This window comes from Silurus aristotelis, assembly GCF_946808225.1.
Source record: "Silurus aristotelis genome assembly, chromosome: 12".
Lineage (NCBI taxonomy): Eukaryota > Metazoa > Chordata > Actinopteri > Siluriformes > Siluridae > Silurus > Silurus aristotelis.
In genome coordinates, this window is record NC_139585.1 from 25,024,039 (window position 1) to 25,037,935 (window position 13,897).

Here is a 13,897-nt window from a genome sequence, read left to right on the forward strand (position 1 = left end):
AACAAAAACAGAGTAATTTAAAAGTGTCCAGCCAATGATGCCCTCTACAACTATATGAGATGAAGGAGCTCTGCAGGGGAAGAGCTAGACTATTCAGTCTAACACTTGGCAGTAATTTACCACTGGAATGACACTACACCGTGCACATGTAGGTGAAGGGAAGGTGCGATTCAAACAGACAGAGGTTCAAGATTCCTTTTGTTTCTTTGTAATCTATTTACAGACTGTTCAGCATGAAACCAGAGTAATTCAAAGGTTGTCAGGCAATTATGTCGTCAATATATTAAATGGAAGAAATGGCTCTCACAGTATTTAAACGTTTTTTGTGCTATGAGGTAACAAGCACCAAGCGAGGACCAAGTTATCAGCGATACGGTTGTCTGATAGCGCTTGTTCAACCCAACAAAGGTTATTCAGTGTAAAAGTTGGGCTCGTCCGGGATTTGAACCCTGGACCTCTCGCACCCAAAGCGAGAATCATACCCCTAGACCAACGAGCCAGATGACGGGCTTACGCTTCAGCTCAAGGGTCGTTAGCCAAGGTAACCTCAGAAAACTTCCACACAAGAGCAAGGTCTCTTCGAGAATTTGGTTGTTTCTGGACCACTAATGTAACAAGGAACCAAACGAGAACCAAGTAGTCACATTTCAAATTAATTCACCACTAGAGTGACACTATACCCTGCATATGCCATGGTACTTCCTAAAAAGTAAGATAGTACTGAAATGGAGATTTTAATAACAAAAACAGGGTAACCTAAAGGTGTCTAGGCAACACTGCACTCTATGACTGTAGGCGACGAAGCAACTTTGTTGGAGAAGAGCTAGACTATTCAGTGTAACATTTGGCATTGATTTACCACAGGAATGACTCTATACCCTGCACATGTAGGTGAAGGGAAGGCGAGATCCAAACAGCCAGAGGTCCAAGGTTCGTTTTGCTTCCTTTGAATTTATTTACAACCTGTTAAGCATAAAACCAAATTAGTAGATTTGGGAGAAGAAGCAACTTTTCCGGGATTTCAACGTCTTTGGTGCTGTGAGGGAACAAGCAGCGAGCGAGATCCATGTTATCGTCGATACAGTGTGCGGATAGCTCTTTTGTTTACTCTTACCAAGTTTATTCAGTGCAAAAAGCGGGCTCGTCCGGGATTTGAACCCGGGACCTCTCGCACCCTAAGCGAGAATCATACCCCTAGACCAACGAGCCAAGGCGAAGCTGTGGAGCTCGATTTGCAACTGGAACGGCTCTGCACACGCCGTTGAAGGGAAGGTGAGAACCCAACAGCTGGAGGTGCATGGTTCATTTTGTTGCCTGTTAGGCAGAGTAAAATCCTGGATCAAAAAACCTGAATCATACCCCTAGACCAAAAGGCCTCCTTGTGAAAAAGTGTCTACTGACATGTTACTGCATAGTTCATGTGCTTTGCTGGCATATGTCTTCAATTGAAACAAATAGAGAAAACTTAAAAGTGTCCAGACAAAGCTGCCCTCTGTAACTACAGGAAACAGACAGGGTTATTAGTGATTTGAACTTCATTTAAACTTTTGTATTAAAATGTCACTGTACATTGCAAATACATGTCTCCTTTTCTCCATGCTAACACTTTGAAACAGTTGCTGTTGCTTTTGCTTTTAGAGTGCAGAGCAATGTAAGGGAGAATTGGTCCTATTTCAAATCACTAATTATGTAGGGAATTGTTTTCTGGGTTCTCGTTGAAGAAAGTGTTATGGCATTGTGCTACCTAAAATGTAAGATAGTACTGAAAGGGAGATTTCAATAACAAAAACAGAGTAATTTAAAAGTGTCCAGCCAATGATGCCCTCTACAACTATATGAGATGAAGGAGCTCTGCAGGGGAAGAGCTAGACTATTCAGTCTAACACTTGGCAGTAATTTACCACTGGAATGACACTACACCGTGCACATGTAGGTGAAGGGAAGGCGCGATTCAAACAGACAGAGGTTCAAGATTCCTTTTGTTTCTTTGTAATCTATTTACAGACTGTTCAGCATGAAACCAGAGTAATTCAAAGGTTGTCAGGCAATTATGTCGTCAATATATTAAAAGGAAGAAATGGCTCTCACAGTATTTAAACGTTTTTTGTGCTATGAGGTAACAAGCACCAAGCGAGGACCAAGTTATCAGCGATACGGTTGTCAGATAGCGCTTGTTCAACCCAACAAAGGTTATTCAGTGTAAAAGTTGGGCTCGTGCGGGATTTGAACCCGGGACCTCTCGCACCCAAAGCGAGAATCATACCCCTACACCAACGAGCCAGATGACGGGCTTACGCTTCAGCTCAAGGGTCGGTATGCCAAGGTAACCTCAGAAAACTTCCACACAAGAGCAAGGTCTCTTCGAGAATTTGGTTGTTTCTGGACCACTAATGTAACAAGGAACCAAACGAGAACCAAGTAGTCACATTTCAAATTAATTCACCACTAGAGTGACACTATACCCTGCATATGCCATGGTACTTCCTAAAAAGTAAGATAGTACTGAAATGGAGATTTTAATAACAAAAACAGGGTAACCTAAAGGTGTCTAGGCAACACTGCACTCTATGACTGTAGGCGACAAAGCAGCTCTGTTGGAGAAGAGCTAGACTATTCAGTGTAACATTTGGCATTGATTTACCACAGGAATGACTCTATACCCTGCACATGTAGGTGAAGGGAAGGTGAGATCCAAACAGCCAGAGGTCCAAGGTTCGTTTTGCTTCCTTTGAATTTATTTACAACCTGTTAAGCATAAAACCAAATTAGCAGATTTGGGAGAACAGGCAACTTTTCGGGGATTTCAACGTCTTTGGTGCTGTGAGGGAACAAGCAGCGAGCGAGATCCATGTTATCGTCGATACAGTGTGCGGATAGCTCTTTTGTTTACTCTTACCAATTTTATTCAGTGCAAAAAGCGGGCTCGTCCGGGATTTTAACCCGGGACCTCTCGCACCCTAAGCGAGAATCATACACCTAGACCAACGAGCCAAGGCGAAGCTGTGGAGCTCGATTTGCAACTGGAACGGCTCTGCACACGCCATTGAAGGGAAGGTGAGAACCCAACAGCTGGAGGTGCATGGTTCATTTTGTTGCCTGTTAGGCAGAGTAAAATCCTGGATCAAAAAACCTGAATCATACCCCTAGACCAAAAGGCCTCCTTGTGAAAAAGTGTCTACTGACATGTCACTGCATAGTTCATGTGCTTTGCTGGCATATGTCTTCAATTGAAACAAATAGAGAAAACTTTAAAGTGTCCAGACAAAGCTGCCCTCTGTAACTACAGGAAACAGACAGGGTTATTAGTGATTTGAACTTCATTTAAACTTTTGTATTAAAATGTCACTGTACATTGCAAATACATGTCTCCTTTTCTCCATGCTAACACTTTGAAACAGTTGCTGTTGCTTTTGCTTTTAGAGTGCAGAGCAATGTAAGGGAGAATTGGTCCTATTTCAAATCACTAATTATGTAGGGAATTGTTTTCTGGGTTCTCGTTGAAGAAAGTGTTATGGCATTGTGCTACCTAAAATGTAAGATAGTACTGAAAGGGAGATTTCAATAACAAAAACAGAGTAATTTAAAAGTGTCCAGCCAATGATGCCCTCTACAACTATATGAGATGAAGGAGCTCTGCAGGGGAAGAGCTAGACTATTCAGTCTAACACTTGGCAGTAATTTACCACTGGAATGACACTACACCGTGCACATGTAGGTGAAGGGAAGGCGCGATTCAAACAGACAGAGGTTCAAGATTCCTTTTGTTTCTTTGTAATCTATTTACAGACTGTTCAGCATGAAACCAGAGTAATTCAAAGGTTGTCAGGCAATTATGTCGTCAATATATTAAAAGGAAGAAATGGCTCTCACAGTATTTAAACGTTTTTTGTGCTATGAGGTAACAAGCACCAAGCGAGGACCAAGTTATCAGCGATACGGTTGTCAGATAGCGCTTGTTCAACCCAACAAAGGTTATTCAGTGTAAAAGTTGGGCTCGTGCGGGATTTGAACCCGGGACCTCTCGCACCCAAAGCGAGAATCATACCCCTACACCAACGAGCCAGATGACGGGCTTACGCTTCAGCTCAAGGGTCGGTATGCCAAGGTAACCTCAGAAAACTTCCACACAAGAGCAAGGTCTCTTCGAGAATTTGGTTGTTTCTGGACCACTAATGTAACAAGGAACCAAACGAGAACCAAGTAGTCACATTTCAAATTAATTCACCACTAGAGTGACACTATACCCTGCATATGCCATGGTACTTCCTAAAAAGTAAGATAGTACTGAAATGGAGATTTTAATAACAAAAACAGGGTAACCTAAAGGTGTCTAGGCAACACTGCACTCTATGACTGTAGGCGACAAAGCAGCTCTGTTGGAGAAGAGCTAGACTATTCAGTGTAACATTTGGCATTGATTTACCACAGGAATGACTCTATACCCTGCACATGTAGGTGAAGGGAAGGTGAGATCCAAACAGCCAGAGGTCCAAGGTTCGTTTTGCTTCCTTTGAATTTATTTACAACCTGTTAAGCATAAAACCAAATTAGCAGATTTGGGAGAACAGGCAACTTTTCGGGGATTTCAACGTCTTTGGTGCTGTGAGGGAACAAGCAGCGAGCGAGATCCATGTTATCGTCGATACAGTGTGCGGATAGCTCTTTTGTTTACTCTTACCAAGTTTATTCAGTGCAAAAAGCGGGCTCGTCCGGGATTTGAACCCGGGACCTCTCGCACCCTAAGCGAGAATCATACCCCTAGACCAACGAGCCAAGGCAAAGCTGTGGAGCTCGATTTGCAACTGGAACGGCTATGCACACGCCATTGAAGGGAAGGTGAGAACCCAACAGCTGGAGGTGCATGGTTCATTTTGTTGCCTGTTAGGCAGAGTAAAATCCTGGATCAAAAAACCTGAATCATACCCCTAGACCAAAAGGCCTCCTTGTGAAAAAGTGTCTACTGACATGTCACTGCATAGTTCATGTGCTTTGCTGGCATATGTCTTCAATTGAAACAAATAGAGAAAACTTTAAAGTGTCCAGACAAAGCTGCCCTCTGTAACTACAGGAAACAGACAGGGTTATTAGTGATTTGAACTTCATTTAAACTTTTGTATTAAAATGTCACTGTACATTGCAAATACATGTCTACTTTTCTCCATGCTAACACTTTGAAACAGTTGCTGTTGCTTTTGCTTTTAGAGTGCAGAGCAATGTAAGGGAGAATTGGTCCTATTTCAAATCACTAATTATGTCGGGAATTGTTTTCTGGGTTCTCGTTGAAGAAAGTGTTATGGCATTGTGCTACCTAAAATGTAAGATAGTACTGAAAGGGAGATTTCAATAACAAAAACAGAGTAATTTAAAAGTGTCCAGCCAATGATGCCCTCTACAACTATATGAGATGAAGGAGCTCTGCAGGAGAAGAGCGAGACTATTCAGTCTAACACTTGGCAGTAATTTACCACTGGAATGACACTACACCGTGCACATGTAGGTGAAGGGAAGGCGCGATCCAAACAGACAGAGGTTCAAGATTCCTTTTGTTTCTTTGTAATCTATTTACAGACTGTTCAGCATGAAACCAGAGTAATTCAAAGGTTGTCAGGCAATTATGTCGTCAATATATTAAAGGGAAGAAATGGCTCTCACAGGATTTAAACGTTTTTTTTGTGCTATGAGGTAACAAGCACCAAGCGAGGACCAAGTTATCAGCGATACGGTTGTCTGATAGCGTTTGTTGAACACAACAAAGGTTATTCAGTGTAAAACTTGGGCTCGTCCGGGAGTTGAACCCGGGACCTCTCGCACCCAAAGCGAGAATCATACCCCTAGACCAACGAGCCGGATGACTGGCTTATGGTTCAGCTCAAGGGTCGGTATGCCAAGGTAACCTCAGAAAACTTCCACACAAAAGCAAGGTCTCTTCGAGAATTTGGTTGTTTCTGGACCACTAATGTAACAAGGAACCAAATGAGAACCAAGTAGTCACATTTCAAATTAATTCACCACTAGAGTGACACTATACCCTGCATATGCCATGGTACTTCCTAAAAAGTAAGATAGTACTGAAATGGAGATTTTAATAACAAAAACAGGGTAACCTAAAGGTGTCTAGGCAACACTGCACTCTATGACTGTAGGCGACGAAGCAGCTCTGTTGGAGAAGAGCTAGACTATTCAGTGTAACATTTGGCATTGATTTACCACAGGAATGACTCTATACCCTGCACATGTAGGTGAAGGGAAGGCGAGATCCAAACAGCCAGAGGTCCAAGGTTCGTTTTGCTTTCTTTAAATTTATTTACAACCTGTTAAGCATAAAACCAAATTAGTAGATTTGGGAGAAGAAGCAACTTTTCCGGGATTTCAACGTCTTTGGTGCTGTGAGGGAACAAGCAGCGAGCGAGATCCATGTTATCGTTGATACAGTGTGCGGATAGCTCTTTTGTTTACTCTTACCAAGTTTATTCCGTGCAAAAAGCTGGCTCGTCCGGGATTTGAACCCGGGACCTCTCGCACCCTAAGCGAGAATCATACCCCTAGACCAACGAGCCAAGGCGAAGCTGTGGAGCTCGATTTGCAGCTGGAACGGCTCTGCACACGCCGTTGAAGGGAAGGTGAGAACCCAACAGCTGGAGGTGCATGGTTCATTTTGTTGCCTGTTAGGCAGAGTAAAATCCTGGATCAAAAAACCTGAATCATACCCCTAGACCAAAGGGCCTCCTTGTGGAAGAAGTGTCTACTGACATGTCACTGCATAGTTCATGTGCTTTGCTGGCATATGTCTTCAATTGAAACAAATAGAGAAAACTTTAAAGTGTCCAGACAAAGCTGCCCTCTGTAACTACAGGAAACAGACAGGGTTATTAGTGATTTGAACTTCATTTAAACTTTTGTATTAAAATGTCACTGTACATTGCAAATACATGTCTCCTTTTCTCCATGCTAACACTTTAAAACAGTTGCTGTTGCTTTTGCTTTTAGAGTGCAGAGCAATGTAAGGGAGAATTGGTCCTATTTCAAATCACTAATTATGTAGGGAATTGTTTTCTGGGTTCTCGTTGAAGAAAGTGTTATGGCATTGTGCTACCTAAAATGTAAGATAGTACTGAAAGGGAGATTTCAATAACAAAAACAGAGTAATTTAAAAGTGTCCAGCCAATGATGCCCTCTACAACTATATGAGATGAAGGAGCTCTGCAGGGGAAGAGCTAGACTATTCAGTCTAACACTTGGCAGTAATTTACCACTGGAATGACACTACACCGTGCACATGTAGGTGAAGGGAAGGCGCGATTCAAACAGACAGAGGTTCAAGATTCCTTTTGTTTCTTTGTAATCTATTTACAGACTGTTCAGCATGAAACCAGAGTAATTCAAAGGTTGTCAGGCAATTATGTCGTCAATATATTAAAAGGAAGAAATGGCTCTCACAGTATTTAAACGTTTTTTGTGCTATGAGGTAACAAGCACCAAGCGAGGACCAAGTTATCAGCGATACGGTTGTCAGATAGCGCTTGTTCAACCCAACAAAGGTTATTCAGTGTAAAAGTTGGGCTCGTGCGGGATTTGAACCCGGGACCTCTCGCACCCAAAGCGAGAATCATACCCCTACACCAACGAGCCAGATGACGGGCTTACGCTTCAGCTCAAGGGTCGGTATGCCAAGGTAACCTCAGAAAACTTCCACACAAGAGCAAGGTCTCTTCGAGAATTTGGTTGTTTCTGGACCACTAATGTAACAAGGAACCAAACGAGAACCAAGTAGTCACATTTCAAATTAATTCACCACTAGAGTGACACTATACCCTGCATATGCCATGGTACTTCCTAAAAAGTAAGATAGTACTGAAATGGAGATTTTAATAACAAAAACAGGGTAACCTAAAGGTGTCTAGGCAACACTGCACTCTATGACTGTAGGCGACGAAGCAGCTCTGTTGGAGAAGAGCTAGACTATTCAGTGTAACATTTGGCATTGATTTACCACAGGAATGACTCTATACCCTGCACATGTAGGTGAAGGGAAGGCGAGATCCAAACAGCCAGAGGTCCAAGGTTCGTTTTGCTTCCTTTGAATTTATTTACAACCTGTTAAGCATAAAACCAAATTAGCAGATTTGGGAGAACAGGCAACTTTTCGGGGATTTCAACGTCTTTGGTGCTGTGAGGGAACAAGCAGCGAGCGAGATCCATGTTATCGTCGATACAGTGTGCGGATAGCTCTTTTGTTTACTCTTACCAAGTTTATTCAGTGCAAAAAGCGGGCTCGTCCGGGATTTGAACCCGGGACCTCTCGCACCCTAAGCGAGAATCATACCCCTAGACCAACGAGCCAAGGCAAAGCTGTGGAGCTCGATTTGCAACTGGAACGGCTATGCACACGCCATTGAAGGGAAGGTGAGAACCCAACAGCTGGAGGTGCATGGTTCATTTTGTTGCCTGTTAGGCAGAGTAAAATCCTGGATCAAAAAACCTGAATCATACCCCTAGACCAAAAGGCCTCCTTGTGAAAAAGTGTCTACTGACATGTCACTGCATAGTTCATGTGCTTTGCTGGCATATGTCTTCAATTGAAACAAATAGAGAAAACTTTAAAGTGTCCAGACAAAGCTGCCCTCTGTAACTACAGGAAACAGACAGGGTTATTAGTGATTTGAACTTCATTTAAACTTTTGTATTAAAATGTCACTGTACATTGCAAATACATGTCTACTTTTCTCCATGCTAACACTTTGAAACAGTTGCTGTTGCTTTTGCTTTTAGAGTGCAGAGCAATGTAAGGGAGAATTGGTCCTATTTCAAATCACTAATTATGTCGGGAATTGTTTTCTGGGTTCTCGTTGAAGAAAGTGTTATGGCATTGTGCTACCTAAAATGTAAGATAGTACTGAAAGGGAGATTTCAATAACAAAAACAGAGTAATTTAAAAGTGTCCAGCCAATGATGCCCTCTACACCTATATGAGATGAAGGAGCTCTGCAGGAGAAGAGCGAGACTATTCAGTCTAACACTTGGCAGTAATTTACCACTGGAATGACACTACACCGTGCACATGTAGGTGAAGGGAAGGCGCGATCCAAACAGACAGAGGTTCAAGATTCCTTTTGTTTCTTTGTAATCTATTTACAGACTGTTCAGCATGAAACCAGAGTAATTCAAAGGTTGTCAGGCAATTATGTCGTCAATATATTAAAGGGAAGAAATGGCTCTCACAGGATTTAAACGTTTTTTTTGTGCTATGAGGTAACAAGCACCAAGCGAGGACCAAGTTATCAGCGATACGGTTGTCTGATAGCGTTTGTTAAACACAACAAAGGTTATTCAGTGTAAAACTTGGGCTCGTCAGGGAGTTGAACCCGGGACCTCTCGCACCCAAAGCGAGAATCATACCCCTAGACCAACGAGCCGGATGACTGGCTTATGGTTCAGCTCAAGGGTCGGTATGCCAAGGTAACCTCAGAAAACTTCCACACAAAAGCAAGGTCTCTTCGAGAATTTGGTTGTTTCTGGACCACTAATGTAACAAGGAACCAAATGAGAACCAAGTAGTCACATTTCAAATTAATTCACCACTAGAGTGACACTATACCCTGCATATGCCATGGTACTTCCTAAAAAGTAAGATAGTACTGAAATGGAGATTTTAATAACAAAAACAGGGTAACCTAAAGGTGTCTAGGCAACACTGCACTCTATGACTGTAGGCGACGAAGCAGCTCTGTTGGAGAAGAGCTAGACTATTCAGTGTAACATTTGGCATTGATTTACCACAGGAATGACTCTATACCCTGCACATGTAGGTGAAGGGAAGGCGAGATCCAAACAGCCAGAGGTCCAAGGTTCGTTTTGCTTTCTTTAAATTTATTTACAACCTGTTAAGCATAAAACCAAATTAGTAGATTTGGGAGAAGAAGCAACTTTTCCGGGATTTCAACGTCTTTGGTGCTGTGAGGGAACAAGCAGCGAGCGAGATCCATGTTATCGTTGATACAGTGTGCGGATAGCTCTTTTGTTTACTCTTACCAAGTTTATTCCGTGCAAAAAGCGGGCTCGTCCGGGATTTGAACCCGGGACCTCTCGCACCCTAAGCGAGAATCATACCCCTAGACCAACGAGCCAAGGCGAAGCTGTGGAGCTCGATTTGCAGCTGGAACGGCTCTGCACACGCCGTTGAAGGGAAGGTGAGAACCCAACAGCTGGAGGTGCATGGTTCATTTTGTTGCCTGTTAGGCAGAGTAAAATCCTGGATCAAAAAACCTGAATCATACCCCTAGACCAAAGGGCCTCCTTGTGGAAGAAGTGTCTACTGACATGTCACTGCATAGTTCATGTGCTTTGCTGGCATATGTCTTCAATTGAAACAAATAGAGAAAACTTTAAAGTGTCCAGACAAAGCTGCCCTCTGTAACTACAGGAAACAGACAGGGTTATTAGTGATTTGAACTTCATTTAAACTTTTGTATTAAAATGTCACTGTACATTGCAAATACATGTCTCCTTTTCTCCATGCTAACACTTTAAAACAGTTGCTGTTGCTTTTGCTTTTAGAGTGCAGAGCAATGTAAGGGAGAATTGGTCCTATTTCAAATCACTAATTATGTAGGGAATTGTTTTCTGGGTTCTCGTTGAAGAAAGTGTTATGGCATTGTGCTACCTAAAATGTAAGATAGTACTGAAAGGGAGATTTCAATAACAAAAACAGAGTAATTTAAAAGTGTCCAGCCAATGATGCCCTCTACAACTATATGAGATGAAGGAGCTCTGCAGGGGAAGAGCTAGACTATTCAGTCTAACACTTGGCAGTAATTTACCACTGGAATGACACTACACCGTGCACATGTAGGTGAAGGGAAGGCGCGATTCAAACAGACAGAGGTTCAAGATTCCTTTTGTTTCTTTGTAATCTATTTACAGACTGTTCAGCATGAAACCAGAGTAATTCAAAGGTTGTCAGGCAATTATGTCGTCAATATATTAAAAGGAAGAAATGGCTCTCACAGTATTTAAACGTTTTTTGTGCTATGAGGTAACAAGCACCAAGCGAGGACCAAGTTATCAGCGATACGGTTGTCAGATAGCGCTTGTTCAACCCAACAAAGGTTATTCAGTGTAAAAGTTGGGCTCGTGCGGGATTTGAACCCGGGACCTCTCGCACCCAAAGCGAGAATCATACCCCTACACCAACGAGCCAGATGACGGGCTTACGCTTCAGCTCAAGGGTCGGTATGCCAAGGTAACCTCAGAAAACTTCCACACAAGAGCAAGGTCTCTTCGAGAATTTGGTTGTTTCTGGACCACTAATGTAACAAGGAACCAAACGAGAACCAAGTAGTCACATTTCAAATTAATTCACCACTAGAGTGACACTATACCCTGCATATGCCATGGTACTTCCTAAAAAGTAAGATAGTACTGAAATGGAGATTTTAATAACAAAAACAGGGTAACCTAAAGGTGTCTAGGCAACACTGCACTCTATGACTGTAGGCGACGAAGCAGCTCTGTTGGAGAAGAGCTAGACTATTCAGTGTAACATTTGGCATTGATTTACCACAGGAATGACTCTATACCCTGCACATGTAGGTGAAGGGAAGGCGAGATCCAAACAGCCAGAGGTCCAAGGTTCGTTTTGCTTCCTTTGAATTTATTTACAACCTGTTAAGCATAAAACCAAATTAGCAGATTTGGGAGAACAGGCAACTTTTCGGGGATTTCAACGTCTTTGGTGCTGTGAGGGAACAAGCAGCGAGCGAGATCCATGTTATCGTCGATACAGTGTGCGGATAGCTCTTTTGTTTACTCTTACCAAGTTTATTCAGTGCAAAAAGCGGGCTCGTCCGGGATTTGAACCCGGGACCTCTCGCACCCTAAGCGAGAATCATACCCCTAGACCAACGAGCCAAGGCAAAGCTGTGGAGCTCGATTTGCAACTGGAACGGCTATGCACACGCCATTGAAGGGAAGGTGAGAACCCAACAGCTGGAGGTGCATGGTTCATTTTGTTGCCTGTTAGGCAGAGTAAAATCCTGGATCAAAAAACCTGAATCATACCCCTAGACCAAAAGGCCTCCTTGTGAAAAAGTGTCTACTGACATGTCACTGCATAGTTCATGTGCTTTGCTGGCATATGTCTTCAATTGAAACAAATAGAGAAAACTTTAAAGTGTCCAGACAAAGCTGCCCTCTGTAACTACAGGAAACAGACAGGGTTATTAGTGATTTGAACTTCATTTAAACTTTTGTATTAAAATGTCACTGTACATTGCAAATACATGTCTACTTTTCTCCATGCTAACACTTTGAAACAGTTGCTGTTGCTTTTGCTTTTAGAGTGCAGAGCAATGTAAGGGAGAATTGGTCCTATTTCAAATCACTAATTATGTCGGGAATTGTTTTCTGGGTTCTCGTTGAAGAAAGTGTTATGGCATTGTGCTACCTAAAATGTAAGATAGTACTGAAAGGGAGATTTCAATAACAAAAACAGAGTAATTTAAAAGTGTCCAGCCAATGATGCCCTCTACAACTATATGAGATGAAGGAGCTCTGCAGGAGAAGAGCGAGACTATTCAGTCTAACACTTGGCAGTAATTTACCACTGGAATGACACTACACCGTGCACATGTAGGTGAAGGGAAGGCGCGATCCAAACAGACAGAGGTTCAAGATTCCTTTTGTTTCTTTGTAATCTATTTACAGACTGTTCAGCATGAAACCAGAGTAATTCAAAGGTTGTCAGGCAATTATGTCGTCAATATATTAAAGGGAAGAAATGGCTCTCACAGGATTTAAACGTTTTTTTTGTGCTATGAGGTAACAAGCACCAAGCGAGGACCAAGTTATCAGCGATACGGTTGTCTGATAGCGTTTGTTAAACACAACAAAGGTTATTCAGTGTAAAACTTGGGCTCGTCCGGGAGTTGAACCCGGGACCTCTCGCACCCAAAGCGAGAATCATACCCCTAGACCAACGAGCCGGATGACTGGCTTATGGTTCAGCTCAAGGGTCGGTATGCCAAGGTAACCTCAGAAAACTTCCACACAAAAGCAAGGTCTCTTCGAGAATTTGGTTGTTTCTGGACCACTAATGTAACAAGGAACCAAATGAGAACCAAGTAGTCACATTTCAAATTAATTCACCACTAGAGTGACACTATACCCTGCATATGCCATGGTACTTCCTAAAAAGTAAGATAGTACTGAAATGGAGATTTTAATAACAAAAACAGGGTAACCTAAAGGTGTCTAGGCAACACTGCACTCTATGACTGTAGGCGACGAAGCAGCTCTGTTGGAGAAGAGCTAGACTATTCAGTGTAACATTTGGCATTGATTTACCACAGGAATGACTCTATACCCTGCACATGTAGGTGAAGGGAAGGCGAGATCCAAACAGCCAGAGGTCCAAGGTTCGTTTTGCTTTCTTTAAATTTATTTACAACCTGTTAAGCATAAAACCAAATTAGTAGATTTGGGAGAAGAAGCAACTTTTCCGGGATTTCAACGTCTTTGGTGCTGTGAGGGAACAAGCAGCGAGCGAGATCCATGTTATCGTTGATACAGTGTGCGGATAGCTCTTTTGTTTACTCTTACCAAGTTTATTCCGTGCAAAAAGCGGGCTCGTCCGGGATTTGAACCCGGGACCTCTCGCACCCTAAGCGAGAATCATACCCCTAGACCAACGAGCCAAGGCGAAGCTGTGGAGCTCGATTTGCAGCTGGAACGGCTCTGCACACGCCGTTGAAGGGAAGGTGAGAACCCAACAGCTGGAGGTGCATGGTTCATTTTGTTGCCTGTTAGGCAGAGTAAAATCCTGGATCAAAAAACCTGAATCATACCCCTAGACCAAAAGGCCTCCTTGTGGAAGAAGTGTCTACTGACATGTCACTGCATA